We start from the raw sequence: 12,407 nt of genomic DNA on the forward strand, positions 1-12,407 counted from the left end.
TAACTTATAATAACAGAAGCACAAATTTAATTTAAAACATGTTTTCAGAAATCATTCAAACATTTATTTCATAATAGAGCAGAAACTGAACATATCAGATACAGAAACACAATCCTACCTCCATCCGCTACACACCATCTTCGACCATCCCTGCACACCATATAGGGTATATGTACCTATCCAACCCAACACACCGCTTAGAGACTGTATGCCACTTTTTCAGAACATTTGCAGTTTAGCTGCCAGATCATAAGGCATTAATTCCCCGGTAACAAAAATATATGTGTGGTTGAGCCACCAAATACGACAAATAGATTAAACTTCCTACACTTCCTCTGCAAACATATATCCCACACAATGCTCATGCAGAAATATAGATATAAAATATGTAAACGACATATATGTTTATCATGACAGATACAGATTTTGTCATTCGTTGTTTTCCCGAATTTTTGTTACGCACATGGATGTTTTCTGACATGGGTTACAAAAACGAGTATACCAACACATAAAAACATCATACACCTAACGAATTAGCCAACAAAACGGATCGATTTAAGAGGATATTCTCCTCAATTTTCCTAAAAATACGAATCCTGTCCCCACCAATTACTCCAAACAGCCACAACAGTTCCAAATTTGCAAAAATCCCTTACCTTCGGAGGATCAACACCTACAAAATCTTGAGTCGCTGAAGGATTATTCGTTTCTTGAGTTTCCCCTAAATCCAACCAAAAATTAAAAACGATAAGACACACCAACAAGGCTATAACCAACGAAAGAAGATTTCCATAACGAAGAAGAGAAAAACGATAATTACACACTTACTACTGAACTTGATTGAAAGAATAAAAAATTTGGGACAACAAAGATCAAGAAAAGAAAGCAACAACTTGAGATCTTACCAACAGAGAACCCTTGTGAAGAAGAAAGGAAAGAAAATAAATTTGTTGAAAAGAAAAGAAAAAGAAAGAAAAAGGGAACGTGAAAATAAAAGAGAGGTTTTTGGAAAATCTTTTAGTTCTAAAAAAAAATAATCCCCACAAAATCAAATCCTATCTAACCACTACACACAAAGACTAGCAAAAATAATCTTACTTGCTCACATAAGGATTTGAACTCAAAACCAAGAAATAAGCTAAAGTCTTACCACTAAACCAATAGGCTTATTCTATTATAAATTGAGTGAAAATAGTATTTAATTCATAAGGACCAAGACAGGAATAGGGACAAAAATAATAAAATTTTCCAAGAGTGAGGTTTGAACCCATAACCTCAAACACACAACCAAAACCCTTAACCCCCAAAACAGATAACTACTTATGGAAAAATTTAATAAATAAAGTAGACCAATATTTGGGGCATTACATGGTGTACTTTTGGATGGATGAGTTATGGGGAACTCTAATTTGGTGTGTAGCGAAGTTGGGTAAGAAATTTTCTGAAAGCTCTGTGCATGTTTTTCTGAAAATTACTGCATGGACATAAACATGCATTCTCAGTTTTGCTGAATTGTTCGTTATGAAGCTCTCTGCAATACTTTGATTTGTTTATTGTGTTCTTCATGTTCTTTGTTTCAGTTTAGTTACCCACTAAGCTTTATAGCTCACCCTTTTGTTTCACCCTTTTAGGTATTCATCAATCTTAGGATCTGTCGACGCGAGGGAGTCTGGATTGGATTCTCGGAAAATTAATTAAGATGGTTTTATGTTTTTAACTATGTTGGACAACAAACTATTTTTTGGACTTTGTTTTGGGTTTTTGTTCTGTTCGCCTGTTTTTGGTATTTTTAACTTAAAACTGCAAAATCACTCAAACTTACAAATTGGTATTCGATTTTCAAAACTAAACTCTGGAAATTTTACGCTGCTAAACTAAGAAAATAATTGAGTGATTTTGTCATAAAATAATTGTTTCGAGTATGAGATTATCTAAAGAAAACACAAAAGGTTTAGCTAAACATTTTATTTCCTGACCATTCATTTTCAGAATCTTCGTTTTCCAAGATAAGATGAGTTACGGGATCAAGTGGCTAAATTTTTAAATTTATCATTTTCCCCTTCACACTCGGATCATAAGTTCTAGGTTGAGTGTAGGGTGTTATAGTGTTCACCTTTTCTTCATTTCAGAGATAGATAGGATCATCACATTGTATTGCTTTTAGTTTGACTTCAAGAAGGATCCCTTGAACGGTGTTAGAAATGATACATAGTTTGTACAATTAATTTGAAGTCAAATTACTTTACTGAAGGACAAGTTGGCGTGTTTCAATTAGGAGTGTAGGTGGGTGACATATAACACCCCATGCCCAACCCGGTCGTACTATCTGGGTATGGAGCGATATGAGTCAAAACTTTGGAGATAACTGTACTTCTTTTTTTTTAAAAAAGAAATTTCGAGTTTGGTGGGTATTCACTTACAAGAGTAGTGTCCCAATATTTTTTAAAACATATAGGGTGAAAGCAAATTAAAAATAGTATGGTTACAAATGAAAAAAAATTAGTATGGTTTGACCAACACTTCGTATTGTGTTAATTATTTATTTTTTGATTAAAATATAGTGTGCCAATGTAAAAATTATAATATACTCAAAGTTCTTGTACTCTGCATATAACAAACTGTTTTTAGTGGTGTCGAAAACAGTGGTTTTGGGACCACAATTGTAACGAGTGAGTTATTATTTTATTATTATTTTAATCACTACAGGATTACATTAAGGTCGTATTAAAATTTTGTTAAGAAATTTTGATGTTTAAATAGTTAATTAGGTGAAAAGGACTAAATCGTAAAAAGTGTAAAAGTTGAGTTTTATTATTTAAAAGGATCAAATTGATGTGAAATCTTAAGAAAATGGACTTAGATTGTAATTAAAACATATACTAAGATAGTGGATTGTGATGGATAGGTTTTATGGTAGTTTAAATGATTTTTAAAGGTTAATTTAGTAATTTAATAAATAAATGATAAAGATAACCTAAAGCAAAGTATCATCTTCCACCCTCTTCTTTCTAAAACTGGTGTTAGCCATTAAAGGAAGAGGAGAATTGGAAAAGGCTTGTTTCCCTTGCATGGTATGATTTTGTGTCTCGTTTTTAATGATTTTTTTACGTTTTTAGTTCATTTTAGCTTAATTTAGTTAGCCCGGGGGTCAATTTGCAAAATTTTTAAATGTTAAGGACTTGCCATGGATGCTTTTATATTTTTTTGTGTTAGTTGACAGATTATTAATCTTTGTTGTAAAATAAACATGTTAAGTGATTTTTGTTGAATTTTGTAATTAAGGATTAAATTATTAAAAGTATAAATCCATGGATTTTATTGTGAAATGTAAATAATAATGGGTTTTTTAACGGTCCCTTGTAACATTGGTTAAGTTGGATTTAGGTTAAAATGGTTAGATTTTAAATTAAGAACTTAAGGACTAAATTGTGAAAAGTTAAAATGTTAGGGGCAAATTTATAATTTTGCATAAATATGAATTATTCATTAAATTGAATTCTAGAAGTACTTAATAGAATGAATTATTTATTTAGGTCAAGATAAACCACAATCAGACTTAAAATCGAGGAAAAGCCAAAGCTTTGGATTAGCTCAACATTACTTCTACGACTTTAGTATCGAGGTAAGTTTGTATGAGCTACAATCGTTTTAAAGTTAGCCAAATTAAATATTTACTATGTTGTTTTAATATAATTGAATTTGAATATAAATGAATCAATGCTATGATGAATTGATGGATAACAAGTCCCGGTTGAACCTTAAGAATTCTTAGGATACAAATGACATGTCATTAGGGATTTCATGTTTTGGTTGTTGGTCTTGAATGTCCTACTGATGGATGAGGTCCTGCATTTGTTGTGGATTTTCTACAGCTCGTGTGAGCAGCATCGTGTAGCTTAAATTCCGACCCATAGCTCGTGTGAGCAGGCCTATTTCACAGCTCGTGTGAGCATTGATGTAAAGGAAAATTTAGGATTATATGTAAAGTCACACTATGTGTGAGCTTTCTCGAGTATCCAATGTAATTCTAGATGGTTCAATGGGTAAGAAAATGAAGTGAAATGGTAAGTGTAGAGGCCTAAATTTGCCTAGCCCATAATAACCCAATAAACCTTAATAGCCCAATTAGCCAAACCCGAACTAAAACAAGCCCATAACTCTAAAAAACATAGCAGAAAAAAAAAAAAACTAGCAAGCAGCAGCGCTCCCCACATGCCAGTCGGTCAGCCCAACGCCCAAGGCTTGGCGCCCCGTCCCATTCACCCCTACCACCAAACCCTTTAACACCTGCAAAACCAAAGCAAAAGCAAGAAAAGGCAGACAACAGCAAAGCAAAAAAGATGGGATTTGCCATTTTTTCGGATATAAGAGAAAGATGGAACGAATGTAAAAGGAAACAAAAAAAAACTGATTGCATTTTAGGGTGATTTTTGGAAATACAGAGAGGAGAAAAACATTGTATCAAACGATTCTAGCAGAAATCAAAAGAAAGAAAACAAGTTTAAAAGGTTTTGCTCTTATTTTTTGGTTGGGATTTTCGAATTTTCTATTTGTTTTTGTTCTATTTATTTTACAAAAACTTTTTAAAAAAGCTTGAAATAAATAAAAAGGGAAGGGAAAGGAGCTTACCCAATAGCGTCGCATGTGGTCTCTTCTCCAATCACCAAAGTCGAACCGGGGAGAAGGGGGACCTCCCTTTTGATTTTCTGGGGTGGAGAAGGCCTGGCCTTCGAGCGTGCCTCAAAACGAGGCTAAGGAGGCCCCTTTCGCGCAACACCGGCCACTGGCCAAGGCGGCGGTAGGGTGAATCTCCGGGGAACCCAATCGTCAAGAAGAAGGGAGAGGGGAAGAGAGCAAAAGGCTCTCTATTTTTCTTTTCTTTTGAAAAAATGAGGCAGAAAAAAAAAAGAATAAAAAATGGCTTTAATAGCCAATGCAAAACGGTGACGTTTTGCAACTCCCCCCCACACCTCAAAACGGCGTCGTTTTAGGGTGGAGCGGTGACCCGACCCGCTAAGGGAGGATCCCGTGTTTCGCTAACCGGATAATTACACGTTTGGTCATTCTCCTTTTGCGTTGGCTTTCAATTGGCTCTGTTTGCATTTTGTTTATTTTTGAATTTTTCCCAAAATCTGCGTGCTATTGTATTCTAGTCCGCGACTCAAAGCAGTATTTTGAGACCTGGAATATTTCCAGATATGGTCCCTTGTGCATTCACGACCATTGCACTTTGGTCCTTATTTTTATTTAATGGTCTATTTCATTTATAAACTATCCCTTTAGTTTGGGTCTGTTTCAATTAAGTTCTTTTATTTCAATAGGCATAATACTCTAGTTATTTAATTTATTTAACATTTTTAATTATTTAAATAAACATCCGGAATTATTTTGATGGTTGTGTCTTGCTTTAATTCGTTTTTTCATTTGTTTCTTTACTGTTTAATTACATTCTTTTATATCATATTGTTAAAATGTTGTGTAATATTTAATTATTTTTTATATCACTGTATATATATAGTTTGTATTAAAATTGGTATTACCTATTTTCATGCTGTTTTATGTATATATTTTCTTCTGAGTCTATATATATATATATATATATATACATTTTCTTTTAAATCTATTTATGTATACAATTTATTTCTTTTAAAGGTCATTTTTAAATTGTCCATTTCATTCATTTTAAACATTTTCGTACATTAGTGTTTTTATGCATCATTTATATTGAGTTTTTCATTTCGTGCATATTATTAGTTTTAAATCGATATGGTTCATTTTTAAATTACTTTGTTTTTCTTTTATATACTATTTGTTTGTTGATTTCAAGTTTTTGCTTTTATCATATTATTATTTTAAATTTTATTCATCCACATTTAAAAGCATGTTGCGGTATATGTATTTTAATTTGTTCTTATTATTTATATTTTTAGGATTACATTAGTCTTTGATTATTAATGTTAGTTTTTAAAATTGGATAGTAAGATTAACGCTATTGTATATTTCGAATTGTATGATTTGTATCATTGTCCTTGTCATCCACTTGTACAATGTTGTATTCGCATATTATTTCATGCTCGTATTCATGCTTTTTTGTCTTGTTATTGCATCATGATTCTAATTCTTATTTTGTTCAATATCGACTACCTTTTATCCCCAAATAAACTCCCTCTTTCATAATATCTATTTTAATAATCATACATGTATTATTGGTTTCGATTATATATGTATATTATTTCAAATTCTAGCATGTGTTATTCATTTTTAATTTCTCATATAGTTTTTAAATTGTTTTGTATCATATTGGTTCATAGTTCCATGTTGGTTTTGTATGTTATATGTTTTTATTTTCATATTATTTCATATATTATTATTTCATAGTGTCCATTAGTCTTTCGTGTTGCTATCTTAATTTTATTTATCTATGTTTAAAACTACTTATAGTCTCTACTCAACCCTTAAATAGAAAAATAATGTGCTTCAATTGCACTTGAACCTACGTACAACAATGTGATACTAATTGAGTTAAAACTCAATTGAATTCTTTTTCTTATTTTTCATATGATCATCATGAGCATGATCTGTTTAATTCATTAAAATCGAAATCAACCAATAAAAATTGAAGTGTTGAATTAAAAGTAAGTTAATGAACATATAATTTTCATATTAATTAGTATACAATGTATATTTTGTTGTTAAAGTAAAATATTTTAAATTTCAAAAGTAAAATTATTGAGAATCAACCATTATTGAATTGATTTGAATTATAATTAATAGAAAACAAGTACATGCTGTTGGGTAAATAAATCCTAGTAATAAAGGCAGAAAAACAAAAACGTGGTTAATAGAATACCAGATTTCAAGTTAATATTATTTTGTGAAATTAAAAGTTGCTAAAATTGAATTATAATTTTTTATAAAATTATTATATTAATTTTAATTTTATAGATTTTAAAATGATCAAATTATAATTTCTATATTTTTAAAGGGATTATGGTTCTTATCGTTATCATCTCTAGTTTTAAGTAGGTTATTTTAAGTTTGATTCATTTTGTTTTTAGATTTTTTTTTTGTCAAATATTTTTGAGTTTGGATTATTGATTTTTATGATGAAATTGAATTCAATCGAATTGAAATTATGATTATATATTTGAATTTTCAAGTTGAATTTAGAATCGAAAGGTTTATTTTAAACAAAAAAAAAATTGGTACTCACTATGGATTAATATTAGATATGCATGGTAAAAGTAGACCTTATGCATATGGGTATTGTTGCTTCCTTCCCTTTCATTGAAATGATCGAATGCCATGAAAGATCGAATGCCTTCATAGTTCCTCGAGGCTAAGAAAGAAAAAATTGAGTAAACTACAACTAAGGTCATTAACTATTAATATGATCAGGTTTTAATCACTCAATTTTAAAAAGTTATAAAATGATCGTTGAATTATTTAAAAGTTTTAATTTAAGTCATTAGGTTGTTAAAATCACTATTATATGACCTTCTTTGTTCACACCATCTACATCAATTGAAAGTTATCTTTCTCTTTTTCTTTTACTATTTAATTCTTTTTAATCAACCCATTCTCTCGAGTTTCAGAGACCAAAAACACTATTTTAGTAAACTAACATGTTTTATTAAAACAAAGGTGATCCGATCACACTAACAAAGATCGGTGGCGACTCCTGTTTTAATTTTCGCTTTCAAACAAAGTCGATCCCCGTTTTTCAAAAAAATGGTTTCAACAGTATGTATGCAAATGGAATGAATCATGATCTTATGGCAACATTGATGAGTTAAATGATGTGTTTATATAAGGAAATTTACTTATCTTATGGTTGAACTCATTTGTATCATGAACAAGTGTACTAACTTGTGAAATTGATGATGTTGTATAGGCTTAAGCTAAGCTTATGGTATTGGTAATGATTTATGGCTAATCTAAGAATTGTATAAATGAAAAGGTAAGTTAAGTTTAAGTTTATACGAGCTTACTAAGCACTCGTTGCTTATTTATTTACTTTCCTTTGTTTTATAGATTATCGGAAGCTTGTTGGAGACCTATCACACTATCCAACAGTCAATTCGGTAGTTTTTGAGTAATTTTGGCGAAGGTTAATAATGGCATGTATAGGTTGTTTTGTAATGGTATTTTGTGAATGTAAGTTTTGGTATGTTTGTGCCATTGAAGTTTATGTTTGGTTGATGGGCTTGTAATGCTTGTTAAGTTAGGTCTTCTTGACCGCCTCTTGGTAATTGAAATGTATGGTCTTTTGGCATGTTTGTGATGGACTAAAAATGGTCATTGTGATGTGTTTTGGTAGGTGTTTGAATTAGGTTAGTGCTTATGATATGGTCAATTTTGCTTTGGTCTAATCCATAATGTTTTGGTACAATTGAGGTGCCTTTGAATGGCATATCGGTTAGATGAATTAGGATGTTTGAAATGACATGTTTATATATGTTTGAATGATGTTTAAATCCCTTAATTGTGTACCCAAATGGAATGGTTAGTTATGCATGGAATAGACTTGAAATGGCTTGATTTTAGGTAAATTTTTGGGTTCACACGGCCTGGGACAGCCTCCACTGGGTCACTTTGTTGGATAGGTAAGGTCGAAGAAGTAGGAATCTAGTAGTATATTATGGGGTGGCTGTCAAATTTATTTAATAGTATTATTAATATAAAGAAGTAGATAGCCTCCATTGGTTACACAGTATAAATAAATAAATGATAAAGATAACCTAAAGCAAAGTATCTTCCACAATCTTCTTTCTAAAACTGACGTTAGCCAATAAAGGAAGAGGAGAATTCGGAAAAGGCTTGTTTCCCTTGCATGGTATGATTTTGTGTCTCGTTTTTAATAATTTTTTATTTTTTTAGTTCGTTTTAGCTTAATCTAGTTAGTCCGGGGGTTAATTTGCAAAATTTTTAAAGGTTAAGGGACTTTCCAGGGATGCTTTTGTATTTTTTTATGTTAGTTGATATATTATTAATCTTTGTTGTAAAATAAACATGTTTTGTTAAGTGATTTTTGTTGAATTTTGTAATTAGGGATTAAATTACTAAAAGTATAAATCCATGAGTTTTATTGTTAATTGTAAAAATAATGGGTTTTTTAAAGGTCCCTTGTACCATTGGTTAAGTTGGATTTAGGTTAAAATGGTTAGATTTTAAATTAAGAGCTTAAGGACTGTGAAAAATAAAATAGAATAAAATAAATAAAAATAAAGAACACATAAATTTTACGTGGAAACCCTTTCGGGAAAAAAAACCACGGGCAGAGGAGAAGAAAATTCACTATGTCGAAAAATTTTTACTCAAATACAAGAGGAATAGACTATGTCTATTTATAGGCTTGCAAAGCCATATTCTAGTAGGATTGAAACACCTTATCCTAATCAATATAAAATAGATGGAGTTTAATAAGGTTTAAAAACCTTATTCTAAAATAAAATAAAAGAAGTCTAGTTCTATATGGATTTTACTTTTATTTTATTTTCCATCGTATTTTATTTAAATAAGAATTTGGGTCACTTAATTCTAACAATCTCCACCTTGACACAAATTCTCAATGAACAAGTTCTTCATCGCGAACTTTCAATAAACAAGTTCTTCACCTCTTCCAAAAACCCTTAAGGGTTTAACTTCAACAATGAACACCAACCAAGTCTAAGCAATGCTCAAACTTGGTTATAGGAAGTGACTTAGTCATCATATCTGCAGGATTTTCATGAGTGCTAATTTTGCTCACAACAATATCACCACGAGCAATAATATCACGAACAAAATGATACCGAATATCAATGTGTTTTGTTCTCTCATGAAACATTTGATCTTTTGTAAGAAAGATGGCACTCTGATCGTCACAAAATATCGTCTTGATTTGAAGGTCTTCATTGAGTTCACTAAATAGTCCCTTCAACCAAATAGCTTCTTTACAAGCCTCGAGAATCGCCATGTACTCGACTTTGGTAGACAAAGCGATCGTAGTTTGCAAAGTGGCTTTCCAACTAATTGCACAACCTCCGATTGTAAAGACGTAACTGTGAGAGATCTTCTTCTATCAAGGTCTCCAGCAAAATCAGCATCAACATACCCTATAACTCTATCTTTAGTTCTTCCAAAGCGTAAGCAAACATTAGTAGTGCCTCGTAAGTATCTTAAAATCCACCGAATCGCTTTCCGGTGTTCTTTACCGAGATTCGCCATGTATCGCTAATCTGACCGATGCATATGATAAATCGGACGTGAACAAACCATAGCATACATGAGAGATCCTCATGCACTAGAGTATGGAACATGTGACATGTACTCAATCTCATTATCGATTGAGGAGATAAGGCCGATGAAAGTCGAAATGGTCGCTAAAAGAGTACTAATGAGCTTAGCACTCTGCATATTAAACCCGCAAAGAACTTTCTCAATGTACCCTTCCGACTTAGGTACAATTTACTTGCTTTTCTATCTCTGAGAATCTCCATACCAAGTATCTTCTTTGCTGGTCCTAAATCTTTCATCTCAAATTCTTCACTTAGTTGGGCTTTAACCTTTCTTATCTCTCTTTTATCTTTTGCTGCTATCAACATGTCATCAACATAAAGAAGTAGATACACAAAAGAACCATCACTATTTTTCTTAAAGTAGACACAACTGTCAAAACTACTTCTTTTGAAATCATGAGAAGTCATAAAGGAATCAAACCTCTTGTACCACTGTCTTGGTGACTGTTTCAAACCGTAAAGGGACTTTTTCAGCAAGCAAACATAGTCCTCTTTTTCTGAGACTATAAAACCCTCTCGTTGTTGCATGTAAATATCTTCCTCAAGTTCTCCATGCAAAATGCGGTTTTACATCTAACCGCTCAAGCTCTAAATCATGCATGGCCACAATACCAAGCAAAGCTCGAATCGAACTATGCTTAACAACTGGAGAGAACACATCTGTGAAGTCCACTCCTGGAATTTGACTGTAACCCTTTGCAACAAGCCTTGCTTTATATCTGGGTTCTTCAACTCCTGAGTCCTTCTTTCTTTTTAAACACCCATTTACAACGAATGACCTTTTTACCTTTAGGAAGTTTTACAAGATCCCATGTTCTTTTTGTGGAGTGATTCCATCTCCTCTTGCATAGCAAACATCCACTTTTCTCGAGTCTTCATGCCTAATCGCCTCGAATAATTAAATGGCTCTTGATTCGCATCTATATCTTCAGCCACATTTAAAGCATAAGCAACTAGATCAACCTCGGCATACTTCTTTGGAGGTTTAATTTCTCTTCTTGTCTGTTTTTGGCGATAGAGTATTGCGGTGAAGAAGCAACTCTATTCTCAATTTTGTCTTGGCTTGAGGAGTTGATTCAGTATTAATCGATGCTCCACCGCTTTTGGTTTTCTTTATTGGAAGAGTCTTTAAGAGATAAGTTAGGTAGCATAGCAATTTCATCAAAAACAACATCTCTGCTAATCACAACTTTTCTATTTTCAGGACACCATAACTTATAGCCTTTTACACCACTTTATAACCAAGAAAACGCATTTAATGGATCTCGGTTCCAATTTTCCATTATCAACATGAGCATCGCAGGACACCCAAAAATCTTTAAATCGAATAATTAGCAAGATTACGGACCATACCTCTTGTGGAGTCTTTTTCTCAATGGCAACGGATGGAGATCGGTTGATCAAAAACATGCGATGAGAGGTCGCTTACGCCCAAAATGACTTGTAAGTTGGCATTTGACAACATACATCGAACCTTCTCCATGATCGTTCGTTCATTCGTTCGCAACGCCGTTTTTTTGTGGAGTATGACGAATCGTCAAGTGTCTCATGATCCTTCGACTTGCACAATCTATTAAACTCATCGAATGTAACTCTAAGCCATTATGCATGCGGAGGTATTTTATCTGCTTTTCCGTCTGCTTTTTCAATCATAATTTTCCAAGACTTAAATGTGGAAAACACATCGCTTTTCGCTTCGGAAGAACGCCCAAACTTTTTCGGAAAAATCATCAATAAAGGTTAGCATATAATTAGCTCCACCTCTCGAAGGCACTCGGACGGCCCCACGGATCGAATGGATATACTCCAACGTTTCCTTCGTGTTATGGATTCCTCTAGTGAATCGAACTCTCTTTTGCTTCCCAAAACACAGTGCTCACAAAAATTCGGTTTGCAAATTCCTTGCCCATTAAGAAGTCCTCTTTGCTTAATTTCGCCATGCCATTCTCACTCATATGCCCTAGGCGCATATGCCAAAGTTTAGTAATATCATCATCCGGCAAGGAAGAGGAAGCGGCAATTGCATCACCGATATGAGAGAACCTCAGTAAAACATATAACTTGGCAATCTTTCTTTGCCCTTTCATCACAACAAGGACCCTTTGAAATCTTTAAAACCCCACTTTC

Source organism: Gossypium arboreum, chromosome 5 (genome assembly GCF_025698485.1).
Source record: "Gossypium arboreum isolate Shixiya-1 chromosome 5, ASM2569848v2, whole genome shotgun sequence".
NCBI lineage: Eukaryota > Viridiplantae > Streptophyta > Magnoliopsida > Malvales > Malvaceae > Gossypium > Gossypium arboreum.